The 15,711-nt window shown below is 42.6% G+C and overlaps 1 protein-coding gene and 1 pseudogene across 1 annotated transcript in view; both read right to left on the bottom strand.

Annotated features, from left to right (window-relative positions):
* AK4 (adenylate kinase 4) overlaps positions 1–15,711 on the bottom strand; it is an 81,014-nt gene that overhangs the window by 58,977 nt on the left and 6,326 nt on the right. The gene's annotated exons all lie outside the window — the stretch shown is intronic.
* LOC112631249 lies at positions 14,976–15,146 on the bottom strand (annotated as a pseudogene).

Raw genomic sequence — 15,711 nt, 5'->3', positions numbered from 1 at the left:
AACAATATCTTGCAATATTTAGGCTAAGTTTTTTTCTTTTTTTTTTTTGAGACAGGGTCTCACTCTGCCAACCAGGCTGGGGTACAGTGGCGTAATCATAGCTCACTGTATCCTTGAACTCCTGGGTTCAGGCAATCCTCCCATCTCATCCACCCTAGTAGCTGGGACTGCAGGGGTACACCACCACAGCCGGCTGTTTTTATTTTTGTAGACACAGGGTCTTGCTACATTGCCCAGGCTGGTCTCAGAAGTCCTGGCCTCAAGTGGTCCTCCCACCTCAGCCTGCCAAAGAGCTGGGATTACAGCCGTGGGCCACTATACCTGGCCTAAGCTAAGTGTTAGTTCCACCATGCTCCCAGCATTTTTGTCCTGCCATTGATTTTAGATAGCTATCTTATTCTTCAGCATAAGCCAAGGGAGAAAATCTCTGGCCAGACTCAAAGGGACAGAACTACAGATTTGAGTCCTGGAGTAGCTGGTAGGTTCTGAGACAGCCCTGGTATGCACCCTCAAATATGGTAGGTAGGCTTTTGAGACTAACTGAGCTAGAGTGTGGCCTGCAGGACAATGTTCAGAAGTACTTTCCAAATAATGTGTTTATTTAGAAAGAGAATAGAATATGGAGAGCAGGCTGGGTGTGGTGGCTGGGTGTGGTGAGTATGGTGGCTGGTACCTATAATCTCAGCACTTTGGGAGCCTAAGGGGGAGGGATCACCTGAGGCCAGGAGTTCAAGACCCACCTAGATAACACAACAGAGACCCTCATCTTTACAAAAACAAAGAATATGCAGGGCCAGGCATAGTGACTCACACCTGTAATCCCAGCACTCTGGGAGGCCGAGGCAGGTGAATCACCTGAAGTCAGGAGTTCAAGACCAGATTGATCAACATGGTAAAACCTCATCTCTACTAAAAACACAAAACTAGCTGGGCATGGTGGCACATGCTTGCAAGCCCAGCTACTTGGGAGGCTGAGGCAGGAGAATAGCTTGAACCTGGGAGGCGGAGGCTGCAGTAAGCTGAGATCACACCATTGCACTCCAGCCTGGGCAACAAGAGTAAAACTCTGTCTCAAAAAAAAAAAAAAAATGCAGAGTAACCTGCTAAAGCTACTACAGTGGTTCTACCACACTTAACCAGTTGTTAGTGGTGGCCACTGCAGTTTAAAAGGGTCATGGTGAAAGGCTGAAAAAGAATTAGAAATGATATGGGAAGAATGGTAGAGAGAACTGGGGCCATTTTCCTTGGTGGAAAAAAAGACAACTTAAGTCAGAGAAGTGCTGCCTAGCAACTATTTTCAATTATCTGAAGAGCTAGTGGATTTAATTTATGTGACAACAAAAGACTGAAGTTGGACAAATGGATGACAGTTTATGGATGACAGTTTCAAGGAGCTGGCTTTCATCTCAGTATAAGGGGAAAAAAATCTTCCAACAATTAGACCTGTCCAGCAATGAAAGAGCCTGTTTCCAGAGAAGGCGAGTTAGCTGTCAGCTGCTATAGAAGGGATCCAGCACAGAATGGCCACTTGGACAGAATGACTTAAAATCTCTTCCAATTCTAAGACATTAAGAAATGGAACAAATCATTAAAATTAACACATTCATTGTTATGCATAGTGTTTAGTCTCTAAGAACCCTAGAAAACCAAAACAGAACTCTGAGCTCCACGGAAAGGAGATCTTGCATTTTTTTCGTGCTCCAAGCTAGATCCTTGATTTTGTTTTCTAAACTAAGCCACTAAAGTAACACAAGTAAAAAAAACAAACAAACAAAAAAAAAAACTATTTCCCTTTTGGAAAAACTAAATTATATCCTGAGACAGTATTTATAGTTACCATTTAAGAAAACTGGGAAACTGTACTCATACATGCAATCAATATTTTATAGCTCTCTTGTAAACTACATTGGCTGTTCTACCACAGTCATGCAGAAGAAAAAAAACAGAAGCAGCTGAGTTCAAAAAACAAAGCAGACCAGGCAGACCAGGAGTTGAATCAGATATATCAGCAGCCCAGCACATTAAAAGGCCCTGAAAAAAAATCCATCCGATTAGACCAACAGGAAAACTTAGAAAACTGCCCCTCTTAACGATGACATAATTTGTTTCTGTTTTTGTTTTTTGAGACAGAGTCTTGCTCTGTCACCCAGGCTGGAGTGCAGTGGTCTGATCTTGGCTCCCTACAACTTCGGTTTCAGGTTCAAGTGATTTTCCTGCCTCAGCCCCCTGAGTAGCTGAGACTAAAGGCGCAAGCCACCACACCTAATTTTTGTATTTTTAGTAGAAACAGGGTTTCGCCATGTTGGCCAGGTTGGTCTCGAGCTCCTGACCAAGTGATCCGCCCACCTGGGCCTCCCAAAGTGCTAGGATTACAGGAGCCAGCCACCACACTGGCCAAGATGACACAATTTGTAAAAAGCAAGTATGGCCAGCCCCAGTGGCTCACACCTGTAATCCCAACACTGTGAGAGGCCAAGGTAGGAGAACTGCTTGAGTCCAGGAGTTCAAGACCAGCTTGGGCAACATAGTGAGACCCCGTCTTCAAAAGAACTTTAAAATTGGTGGTGTAGTGTTGAGCACCTGTAGTTTCGGCTACACGGGAGGCTGAGGTGGGAGGATTGCTGGAGTCTGGGAGGTTGAAGCTGCAGTGAGCCTTGATCACACCACTGTATTCCTTCAGCCTGGGAGATAAAGCAAGACTGTTTCAAAAAAATTTTAAAAAGCAATTATGGATTCAAGGAGTCTTCCAAAAGAGGAAGACACATAACTTTAATGCAAATATTTTTGTTTGGACAAGACTGAACACAAGAGAAGTACAAGGGAAAACAGAAGGACAGCACAACTAATAGGGGGTTTATAAACAGTGAGCAAGTGTAGCATCTGCTGGGTGGTACACACACACACGCGCACATGCGCGCACACACACACACACACACACAGCTTAAATCCCACTGGATTGTGCTAGTGCTTCCATTCAAAGCTCCACATTCACTAAGGAAGATTATAAATGAAATCAAAGCATTAGGACTCCAGAAAAGAAGGGAACAAACAATAAAGTCCCCTACTTGCCAGGCATTTCACACAGATGACCCCATCTGACCCTCAGGAATCAAGTTTAATTAACTTCCCCCCAGGAAAAGGTAGAGCCAGAGTTATGCCTGCTTCTAAAGTCCACCTATATTTTCTCTACAGCATATAGCTAACTCCCTGTGCCCACCATTTGCTGTGCCAAAGGCCACCAGATACCTCCACCTGAAACTTCTCACAGGTATGTTAAGCTCATTATCCTCTTCACGCCTGGACTGCCTGGACCACTTTCCCAGCACAGTCATTCAAGTTCACCCCTTCAAAAGGCAGCACTTGGCTCTGCCCCACCCACCATTCTCCTACAGTCCTATCAGACACTGCCATCACTACCCCCACTCCTCTCACATCCCCTTTTATCCATTACTGTTACCCTAGACCCCATCTAAACTGTTGTGGCACCATCTTAGCTGTGCTTCAGTTTCCCCCCACTACAATCCACTTCACACTCTGCTACAAAAAACAGCCACCAAAAGGAGTTTGAGGAAGGCATTCATCACCCACGAGCTACTGTGAACTCAATCTGGAATTACATGTAAGCCCCAAGGGGCATTTCCAGCTTCTTGTCTATAATTCCTCCAACTCTAGGTTTCAATGAAGGTTCCTTTATTTTTTTCCCCCAGACATGAGATCGCCCTGTGTTGCCTAGACTGGAATGCAGTGGCTATTCACAGGCAGGATCATCATGCACTACAGCCTTGAACTCCTGAGCCCAAGTAATCCTGCTGCCTCAGCCTCCCATGTAGCTGGGACTACAGGTGTGGTGTGTGTCATCTCACCTCACAAAGTTGCCTTAATTTTAATTGTCTACTCACAGACATGATCCCTACATCAAAAATACCCTGCTTTCACATGTTTCCACCTACTACTACCTGGCCCATCCTTCAAGGCTCAGTTCTAACGCCATCTTTCCCAAAGCCCTCTAATTCTTCTGTCCAGAGGTGTAACAAACAACTATTAAGCACTGTATATTAGACACCAGAGGTTTTTTAAATGAATTTAATAAAAGTTCATACAAGTAACTCTTCCCTCTACTGTTCTTTAAAAAGTGTTTTCATTCCTATTTTTATAGCACTCAATATAATTTGCTTTATAAAATAATTAATTAGGTGTATTTTTATCTTGCAAATTGTTGAAGGCAGAGACCATTTCTTACTCTGATTAACAAAATGCTTTTGGAATAGAATGATTTTACAAGTGCTTAATAAGTTTAAAGTCTACCCATTTGTCTGCCAATACTGACAGCCTCTTAACTGTTCTCCCAAGTTTCACAGTAGAACTTTCAACCCCAGTTTCCAAATAGCCTGAGTGATCTATTCAAAATGTGAGTCAGATGTCAGTCCCATGTTTAAAAACAATGGCTACACTGTGGATTAGGCAATAGTGTCTTAGCTATGACACCAAAAGCATAAGCAACAAAAGAAAAAACAGATCAACTGGACTTCATCAAAATCAAAAACTTGTGCTTTGAAGGGAGCCATCAAGAAAGTGAAACAGGATAAGAGAAAATATTTGTAAATCATGTATCTGATAAGTGACTTGTATCCAGAATATATAAAGAATTCAATAAGGAGACAAATGAGCCAATTAAAATGGGCAAAGGATTTGAATGGAACTTCTCCAAAGAAGATATGCAAATGGTCAGTAAGCATATGAAAAGAAGTTCAGCATTGTTAGTCCTCAGAGAAATACAAATCAAAGCCACAATGAAATACCACTTTACACTCAACAGGGTAGTTAAAATCGAAACAGAGAGAAAGGGAGGGAGGGAGTGAGGGGTGGTTAAAGCAAACAAAATATGACCTGAGAAGGACTCCATACTTCTGTATTTGAGTCCTTGTGAAACCGCCTTTGCAAAATTATAACTGAGGAAATTATGACAGGGAAAGAAATCAGACCTAACCGACTCCATCTTGCTTCTAACCTTTAAGCTGCCCTTGTTCATTCCTGGGTGTAGGCCAAACTAACTTTGGGAAGGAATTCAGTACATGGGTTTGACTCTGAAACAAAATTGATAACAGCCCTTTCCCGAAAAGACCCCCTTCTTGCCTGGGGACCAGCCTGCCTTTGCAAGACTAACAAATTAGCTACAAGATTAGAAATTACAGTTTAGGGGTCATGCAGCCTCTGGCTCCAAGAGTCCAAACCTCCCCAAATTGCTCCTGGGGATAACATCATTCTGTAAAATCTAAGATCAGTTCTTGAGATATTTTGGAGATCCTGTACTCAGTGGATCAGCTGACACCACCCAGACCCATAACCTGGCTCAACAAATTCTGCCATCCCACCTAGGAACAGAAGACAGCAAGAAAACCTCACTTCGACCCCCTATGATTCCATCTCCAACTGACTAATCAGCACTTCCCACTTCCCAAGCCCCACCCACCAAATTATCTTTAAAAACTCTCATCCTTGAATGCTCAGGGAGACTGATTTGAGTAATAATAAAACTCCAGTCTCCCATACAGCCAGGTCTGCGTGAATTACTCTTTCTCCACTGCAATTCCTGTCTTGATAAATCAGCTCTGTCTAGGCAGCAGGCAAGGTGAGCCCATTGGGAGGTTACACTTGCAGACAAACTGCAACATGGCTTAGGTAGATAAGACTAAAAACCTAATTTAGGAGTATGCGCCTGTAACAATAGCTGAGTCTTGGCCAATCCCAGTGACCATACTCCAACCACTCATACACTGCTGAGTGTTCTAACTGTGTTCAAATAAGGCAAACACCGAGCTGTAACCAATCCAGCCATTCTGTATCTCACTTCCAATTTCTGTAGTCATTTCTCTTTTTTTGTCTGTAAATCTTCTTCCACCATGTGGCTGTGCTGGAGTCTCTATGAATCTGCTGTGATTCTGAGGGCTGCCCGATTCGTGACTCATTCATTGCTCAATTAAACTTGGCTGAAGTTTTTGTTTTATCAGAAGGTAAAAGTTGACAATGATGAGAAGAAACTGGAACCTTCATTCATTGCTGGTGAGAAGGTAAAATGATGCAGCTGCTTTGGATAACAGTTTGGCACTTCCACAAACTATTAAACATAGAGTTACCAGATGAACCTGTATTCTATTCTTAGGTATATACCCAAGAGAAATGAACATTTACATCCACACAAAAACTTACATACAAACGTCCCATAGCAGGAAACAACCCAAGTGTCCATTAACGAATGAATGGATAAACAAAATGTGGTATACCCATTCAATAAATTATTTGACAATAAAAGTGAATAAAGTACTGATACATACTACAATATAGATACACCTTGAAAACATGCTAAGCAGCCAGACACAAAAAGTCACATATATTAACATACAACTATCCAGAATAGGCAAATCCATACAAACAAACAGAACTAGAGTAGTAATTGCCTGGGGCTGGGGCAAGAGGGAAATGGGGAGTGACTGCTAATGGGTATACAGTTTCTTTCTGGGGAAATAAAAATGTTAACGAAATTAGATAGTGGTGATGGTTTTACAACTCTGTAAAATACAGAAAAACCTCTGATTTGTACACTTTTTTATTTTTTTAGTAGAGTCAGGGTTTCACCATGTTGGCCAGGATGGTCTCAATCTCCTGATCTCATGATCCGCCCACCTCAGCCTCCCAAAGTGCTGGGATTATAGGAATGAGCCACCACACCCGGCCCTGATTTGTACACTTTTAAAGAATAAATTTTACTGTATGCAAATGTTACATTCAGTATAGCTGTTACATATAAAAAATAAATAAAAGTAACAACCTAAAAACCTTCCATGGATTCTCACCCAGTTACAATGAAGCCCAAACTCCTGGCCATGACTCAAGGCCCTACATACAGTCTCCACTTCTACCATCTCCTCCCCACTTAAAATGCTCGGGACACCAGCCTCCTCCCCGCTCCTCTCCACTTACTGAGTTCACTCCTATATTAGGCTCTTTCCACATACTGTTTCCGCCGCCTCAAATCTTTTTGTTTAAGACAGTTCTCACTCTATCGCCCAGGCTAGAGTGCGGTGGTGTGACCATAGCTCACTGCAGCCTCCACCTCCTGGGCACAAGTGATCCACCTCAGCCTCCCAGTAGCTGGGACTACAGGCCTGCACCACCACGTCCAGCTAACTTTATTTTTATTTTCCATAGAGACGGGGTCTCACTGTTACCCAGGCTGGTCTCAAACTCCTAGCCCCAAGCGATCCTTCTGCCTCAGCCTCTCAAAGTGCTGGGATTACAGGCGTGAACCACTGTGCCCCACCTGCTACCAAATCTTCACATGCCTGACTCCTACCCTTATTCAGAGCTCAGCTTAAATACTACCTCCTCAAAGAGGCCTCTAACTTCACAATCACAAGTAGTCTTCCCACTCTTTATTTTCTTTATTTTCTTCATCTTATTTTCTTTAGAGTACTTCCAGAAGATATCAGGTACAAGACATAAGGTATATGAGGTGTCTTATTTTTTCTGTCTCCTCTCCTCTCATTACAGCCTATTAAAACATTAGTTGAACTGAACCGTCATGAAAAAAATTTTCTATTCAAATGGCAACAAACAATAACTGAAATTATGAAATAGAACATCTTACAAAAGATAATGAATAACAAATTAAAGGTACCAATGGGTATAAGAATTTTAGAGAAGAAAATGACCTGTAGCTACAACAGGTGTGGAAAGGCTTCATGGAAGCAATGAGAGGAGAGATTAAAGAAGTGTGAAAGGCATTACAGGCCAAAGGTACATGTGAACAAAGCACTCCTTGCTGCCTTGTCTATGACGCCCATGCTCTACCTGCATGCATGCGCGCGCACCGCCATGCCTTCTGGGAACATAATGTAGAACTTAGAGCTCAAACCCTACACTGTCAGTACCTCAAGGACAGAGAACAAGTTCTACTTTTTTGCCAGCCTCCCCATACCTAACGCTGGGACATGTGACAAATGGGACAAATGAGTAATAAAATAACACCAAGTTCAGGCATTATTCCTGAACTCTTAACCATTATGATGAAAAGCAATTTCTACCTCCTCACAACACAAATGGCTTCTATTTTTGACCTCCTTTGGTCCTTTTTATTATGGCAGGAAGTCAGTGCTTCCTTTTTCAGGTTTTTTTTTAAAAATGTTTTAGGGACAGAACAACAATAACAAAAAGTACATCCTTCTACCCTACCCTTAAAGGGCCTTCTAAGCCTCGGCATACTTGTTCCCTGCTATCCATGGTGCTATGGTCTGAACGTGCCCCCCAGATTCACATGCTAAAACTTAATAACCAATGTGATAGTATTAAGAGGTGAGGCCTTTAAGTGGTCATGAGGGCTCCTCCCCTGTAGTGTAGTGGCTCACGCCTGTGATTCCAGCATTCTGAGAAGCTGGTGCAGGCAGATCACTTGAGGCCAGAAATTCAAGACCAGCCTGGGCAATATAGGGAGATCTCATCTCTACCAAAAATTTAAAAATTAGCCAGGTATGGTGGCACGCACCTGTAGTCCCTGCAACTCTGGAGGCTAAGACAAGAGTACTGCTTGAGCCCAGGAGTTTCAGGCTGCAGTGAGCCAATATTGCACCACTCCACTCTAGCCTGGGCAACAGAGCAAGACCTCATCTCCAAAAAAAACCACACAAAAACAATAAATTAAGCCTTGTGTCTTATAAAGAGGCTTCATCACCTTGGGAGTCTGAGGCAGGAGAACTGCTTGAGTATAGGAGCTCAAAAGCAGCCTGGCCAACAAAGTGAGAACCTGTCTCTAGTTGAAAATTTTAAAAATTAGAAAAATTAAAAATAAAATCAAAGAAGCTTAATGTGGCCTTTGGCCCTTTTCCCCTTCCATCCTTTCTGCCATGTGAGAATACAAAGTTCAAGGTGCAACCTCGGAAGCAGTCAACAGGCCTTACTAGACACCAAGCCTGCCAGCACCTTCATCTTGGAAATCCCAGCCTCCAGAACTGTGAGAAATACATTTCTGTTGTTTATAAATTACTCGATCTCAGGTATTTTGTTATAGCCGCACAAACAGACGAAGACATACTGTCTCTACATGGTATTTATAAGACAAGTATTTCACCAGTTTCTAGAGTACTCAGATGTCAGCACAACATAATGGGAAGAAGTTTAATCCTAACTATGGAGCCCCAGGTTTGAATGCTAGTTTCTCTTTAACTAGCTGTTCGACCTAGGACAAGTTACTCAACCTTTCTGAGCCACATACCTGTTTGTAAGTAAATGATATAACAACTTCTCTGGAGGTTTGTGTGTGGAAAGCTGTTTGACTTAGGGTAAGTCACTGAACTCTTTTTTTTTTTTTTTTTTGAGACAGTCTCGCTCTGTTGCCCAGGCTGGAGTGCAATGGCATGATCTTGGCTCACTGCAACCTCCGCCTCCTGGGTTCAAGCGATTCTTGTGCCTCAGCCTCTCGAGTAGCTGGGACTACAGGTGCACACCACCATGCCCAGCTAATTTTTGTATTTTTAGTAGAGATGGGGTTTCACTCTATTGGCTAGGCTGGTCTCAAATTCCTGACCTCGTGATCCGCCCGTCTCGGCCTCCCAAAGTGCTGGGATTACAGGCGTGAGCCACCACGCTCGGTCAACTTTTTTTTTCTTTTTGAGACAGGGTTTCACTCCGTTGCCCAGATTGGGGTGCAGTGGCTCAAACACAGTTCACTGTAGCCTCACTATAGACTCACTGTAGCCTTCTGGGCTCAGGCAATCCTCCCACCTCAGTCTCCCAAGTAGGTGGGACTACAGGCATGCGCCACCACACGCACTGGCTAACTCTGGTTATTTTTTGTAGAGACAGGCTTTTGCCGTGTTGCCCAGGCTGGTCTCGAACTCCTGGGCTCAAGTGATCCATCCGCCTCGGCCTCCCAAAGTGCTGGGATTACAGGCATGAGCCACTGCACCTGACCAAGTTAGTTACTCACCTTTCTGAGGCCATTTACTTATTTGTAAAGCAAATGATATAACAACAACTGCTCTGGAGAACTGTGTGGGAATTAGAGATAATATGTATTCATTAGTCAGTCCAGGGCCTGGCAGTTGCTTCGCCCACTGCAAATGTTGGTTATGACCAAGTCACAAGAATTATAAAATGCCAGGGTCACAGGTTACTGCTGCCCAGACAAAAGGTGCTGAAGATCAGAAAATAGTTGATTTCTAGCTTCTTGGAAGCTAGATGATAAACAAGAATGACTCTGCATTATTTCAGTATTATTCGTCTGGCTAAGTAAGGGATGCTTGCTGCTGGATCTGTTGTTTAACTAGTACAAAAACTCTCAGAACTTAGAGACTGTTAAAATATAACATCAACCATTTAAATTCAACTACATGAAGCTGTACAAACAAGACCTTTTGTACTATGTCTCAAAGGTCAACCTGAGAGCTTAAACATCAAATGGAGGGAGTAAAATACACAGAGTAATCCAAAAGCCTCTATTATCTACTCATGCTTTTTGAAAAAAATTGGTTTGGGCCGGGTACAGTGGCTCACACCTGTAATCCCAGCACTTTGGGAGGCCAAGGCAGGCAGATCACCTGAGGTCAGGAGTTCAAGACCAGCCTGGCGAACATGGTGAAATCCCGTCTCTACTAAAAATGCAAAAAAAAAAAAAAACTTAGCAGGTCATGGTGGCAGGACCCTGTAGTCCCAACTACTCAGAAGGCTGAGGCACAATAATCACTTGAACCCAGGAGGCAGAGATTGCAGTGAGCGAAGATCACACCACTGTACTTCAGCATGGGCAACAGAGTGAGGCTCCGTCTCAAAGAAAAAAGAAAAAATCTAGTTTGCTAAAGAAAAATACACGGTTGAGATGTCTGATCCATTGTCCATTGTGAAAGTACATCATCCAAAAAATTTACAAAATTTCCAAGTCCTTAAACCTCACAATATGTACCAATACAGATTGTTAAACAGCCAACTAGCATAATCTAATACGATTTAACAATTTACTTGGTAGATTTTGAAGGGAACAGGTAATTCAACATGCTCTTCAGAATGGGTGAATTTACAGTTAACAGTCTGAAGCCCAATTTACTAGTTTCAGGATTGTTTGCCATCCTTCAGTTCCAGAAGTTAAAAGCCGAAATTTAAATGCATATACTATAATGCCACTATGTTTATGTATATCTTAAAGGCAAACACAAGTAATGAGGGCTGGAAAGGTGATATGGGGCAGGCATGATAACCCTTTCCTTTGACAACATCATTAGAGATGGATGCGGACTAACATGATAATAGAAAAAGTAAGGCCAAGCCATAAAAGCAAGGACCTCTTGTGGACCATAAACTCCTCCAGAAGAGGAGTTTCAGGTACGCTATGACAATGACCACGCCATCTTTTTGTAGCTGTACTCATTTGTCAAAACTCAACTCGGAAATCGCCTCCCCTAAAAAGCCTTCCCAAATCTCATCTCCTCCTAAATGCTGGGTTAGCTGCCTCTTCTGTAAGCATGCACATCTTGCAGCCTCAATTAATTTTTTTTTTCCTCCAAGACAGGGTCTTGCTCTGTTGCACAGGCTGGAGTGCAGTGGCATGATCACAGATCACTTCAACCTCAGCCTCTTGGGCTCAAGTGATCCTCCTGCCTCAACGTCCTGAGTAGCTGAGACTACGGATGCGCACAACCACACCCAGCTAATTTTCTTACACTATTTTTTAGTAAAGATGAGGTCTCGCTATGTTATCCAAGCTGGTCTTGGACACTTGCTTGGTCTTTAGTAATCCTGCAGCCTCAGCCTCATGAACCACCACACCCAGCCCTACTGGGTTATTTTCTTCTTGTTTGCCTGCCTGTCTGACTGCCTGTCTCCACCAAAAAACAGCAGCTCCTTCAGGGAACAGACCTTGTTTCACCTCTTTGCATCCCACAAGCCAAGATTGCCTGGCACTCAAACATTTGTTGAAAGACACATTTGCCAGGACATTCAGTGCAGCACACTCTGTATATCGAATGACTATAAATAACCTAAATTCCAATCAACAGCGGACTGATGAAATTGTGGTTCCAGGACTCCTGTGAGTCCATGAGACCTTTTCAGGGGTCCATGAGTTCCCCTTTAATTACATGTGTATAAAACCGGATATTCTTCAAATACTTTAACCAAAACAGCATAGCACCAAAGACCGAATGAAGAACTAGATATGAGAATAAAGTTTTATTCTATTAGGCCAGAAAGATTTGCAAATGTAGGCCAGGCGCGGTGGCTCAAGCCTGTAATCCCAGCACTTTGGGAGGCAGAGACGGGCGGATCACGAGGTCAGGAGATCGAGACCATCCTGGCTAACACAGTGAAACCACGTCAGGGCGAGGTGGCGGGTGCCTGTAGTTCCAGCTACTCAGGAGGCTGAGGCAGGAGAATGGCGTAAACCCAGGAGACAGAGCTTGCAGTTAGCTGAGATCTGGCCACTGCACTCCAGCCTGGGCGACAGAGCGAGACTCCATCTCAAAAAAAAAAAAAAAAAAATTGCAAATGTGCAAAAACAACAGCACTTTTCTCATTAGATTTCATTTTGGAAAATAGTTAATTTTCACAGAAATCTGTTAACATACAGTAGATTTATTATTGTTTTTGATGAATTAATATTTTTAAATTTTCTCAATTTTCTTTTTTCTCTTTTTTTTTTTTTTTTTTTTTTTTGAGACACAGTCTCGCCCTGTGGTCCAGGCTGGAATGCAATGGTGCTATCTTGACTCACTGCAACCTCTGCCTCTTAGGTTCAGGTAATTCTCCCTCCTCAGCCTCCAGAGCAGCTGAGATTACAGGTGCGTGACACCACACCCGGCTAATTTTTGTATTTTTAGTAGAGACGGGGTTTCACCATGTTGGTCAGGCTGGTCTCAAACTCCTGACTTCGTGATCCACCTGCCTCAGCCTCCCAAAGTGCTGGGATTACAGGCATGAGCCCCCACAGCCAGCAAATTTTCTCAATTTTAATTTCAAATACATTTAACATCTATATGTATAACCCACATAAACAAAGCTTCTTTGGTTCTCAATATTTAAATGTGTGATTTCAAACTATGATATATCTGTACAATAAAAGAGAATGCAGATACCTTTTTAAAAGAATAAACTGATACATGCTGATGGAAACCAATATCTAATCTTAAGTGTAATAGAAAGAATGAATGTGTACATTAAAAAAAAAGAGGCACTACTATAATATGCTATAGATATGACACATAAATGCTATAGATATATAACAAAATCTTTGGATAAACATCCAAAAAAAGTTAAAAGCAGATGCCCCTGTGGAGAGAAACTGGGGAACCAAGAGTCAGGGACGGGTGTGAAACTTTCCATTCTATTCCTAGCATACTATTTGAAAATTTTACCATCTGCATGTACCTGTATTACATTTTCAAAATTAAAAATGGAATAACAAATTATATATGAATATCGGAATTGTACATAAGTATCTAACTCACATTAAAAAACAGTATTTAACAGAATTGGAAAATATTAGATGATACATTGTTAAAGCAAGCAATTTTCAAAACAGTAATACTATAATACAATGCAATAATAATGTAACTCAAAATGTATGTGTATGTGTGTATTCCTGAAAAAGTCTAGAAGGATATACTGTATATAAAAGTATTAGCACCATGGATGGTGGCTCAACCGCCTGTAATGCCAGCACTTTGGGAAGCCGAGGTGGGCAGATGACTTGAGGTCAGGAGTTCGAGACCAGCCTGGCCAATATGGTGAAACTCTGTCTCTACTAAAAATACAAAAAATTAAGCCAGGCATGGTGGCACGTGCCCGTAATCCCAGCTACTTGGGAGGCTGAGGCAAGAGAATCACTTGAACCCAGGAGGTGGAGGTTGCACTGAGCCAAGAGCCAAGATCGTGCCACTGTACTCTAGCCTGGGCAACAGAGCGAGACTCCATCTAAAAAAAAAAAAAAAAAGTATTAGCTATAACTTTTCCTTCCAGTTGGTAAATTACAAGTGATTGTTTTCATCTTTCTAAACTTTTGCTAACTTATACATACTATTTCTATAATCAGAAAATCAGTTTATATATGTATGAAGTATATCTATACCTAAATAAAATATTTTTCATTTTATTTTTTTATCTACTTTTTGAGACAGAGCTTGCTCTGCTGCCTAGGCTGGAGTACAGTGGTGCAATCTCAGCTCACTGCAACCTCTGCCTCCTGGATACAAGCGATTCTCCTGCCTCAGCCTCCCAAGTAGCTGGGACTATAGGCGCGCGCCACCAAGCCCAGCTAATTTTTGTATTTTAGTAGAGACAGTTTCACCATGTTGGCCAGGCTGGTCTCGAACTCCTGGCCTAACTGAAACACTTACTAAGCCAAAAAGTACACAAATAAAGTAGCACCTATAAACTACCAAGAACTTGAGTGAATATTTGTAAGCTACGTTTAAAACTCTCCCTATGTCGGCCAGGTGTGGTGGCTCAGCCTGTAATCCTAGCACTGTGGGAGGCCAAGGCAGGCGGATCACCTAGGTCAGGAGTTTGAGACCAGCCTGGCCAACATGGTGAAACCCCGTCTCTACTAAAAATACAAAAATTAGCCAGGCATGGTGGTGGGCGCCTGTAATCCCAGCTATTTGGGAGGCTGAGTCAGGAGAATTGCTTGAACCCGAGAGGCAGAGGTTGTAGTGAGCCAAAAATCGCACCATTGCACTCCAGCCTGGGCAACAAGAGCAAGACTACGTCTTTAAAAAAAAAAAAAAAAAAAAAAAAAAATTATCACTATGATTTAAGTTCTATTTTGGCCAGGAGTTTTATTCCCAGAAACCTATCCCAAAGAAAGTGTATTTGTCCAGTGATTTGTACACAATGACATTTGTAAGAGCATTATTTGTTTAAATGTTGATGTACAAATAACTATCATGGTTTTTTATTGGGTAGATGCCTTGGATAATCCCTTGAAGGAAGACTATTTAGTCCAACTTAATAAAGCTGATATCCTTCGCATACTGACAGACACACTGGCAGCACGTATTAAGGCCATATTTCTGGATCAGACCGTGCCGGTTTGAACAGACGTGACAAGAGTGAGAACCCTGGCTGAATTTTCAGGGGTGGCTCCAGTACAGCTGCTGGTGACCCATCTTGCTCTCAGGAGTGCAACGAGTTAAAAGGAAGGCGCTAGCCCACGCATGTGCTGTTCCAAAAAGATTGGTTAGCCACATTCTAGTTCATTCAACCCTATAGCACATTCACCCAGGCAGGCCCTCAGGGCAAAATCCTAGGATTCACTGTAGACTTCTTTCTCTCCATCACCTCTCACAACCAATTCATTATTCCAGTCAGCTCTGCCTTCGTACATATCTCAAACCCCTTTATTTCTCTCCTCCTTTGCCACCAACAAGTTCCAAACACAGCCCACTCTCCTCATCCATACTGGTCTCCCTTTTCCTCACCTCTCCACACAGCAGGCAAAAGATCCACTTTTAGAAAGTAAATCTTTTCACGTCATTGTCCTATGTAAAACCCTTCCTTGTCTTTCCAGTGCCCTTGGAATAAAATCTAATATTTACCAGGATCCTCCAGGCTCTACCTGATCTGGCACCTGCTCGTCTCTCTGACCTGAGCTGACCTACTTCCACATCCCTTCTGCCTGCCACGCTCCAAACATACTGCCACTTCTTTCCGTTCCTCAAACACGCTATGCTA

Source organism: Theropithecus gelada, chromosome 1 (genome assembly GCF_003255815.1).
Source record: "Theropithecus gelada isolate Dixy chromosome 1, Tgel_1.0, whole genome shotgun sequence".
Lineage (NCBI taxonomy): Eukaryota > Metazoa > Chordata > Mammalia > Primates > Cercopithecidae > Theropithecus > Theropithecus gelada.
Note: the sequence above shows the minus strand (reverse complement) of the source record. Positions and strands in the feature narration are given on the sequence as shown.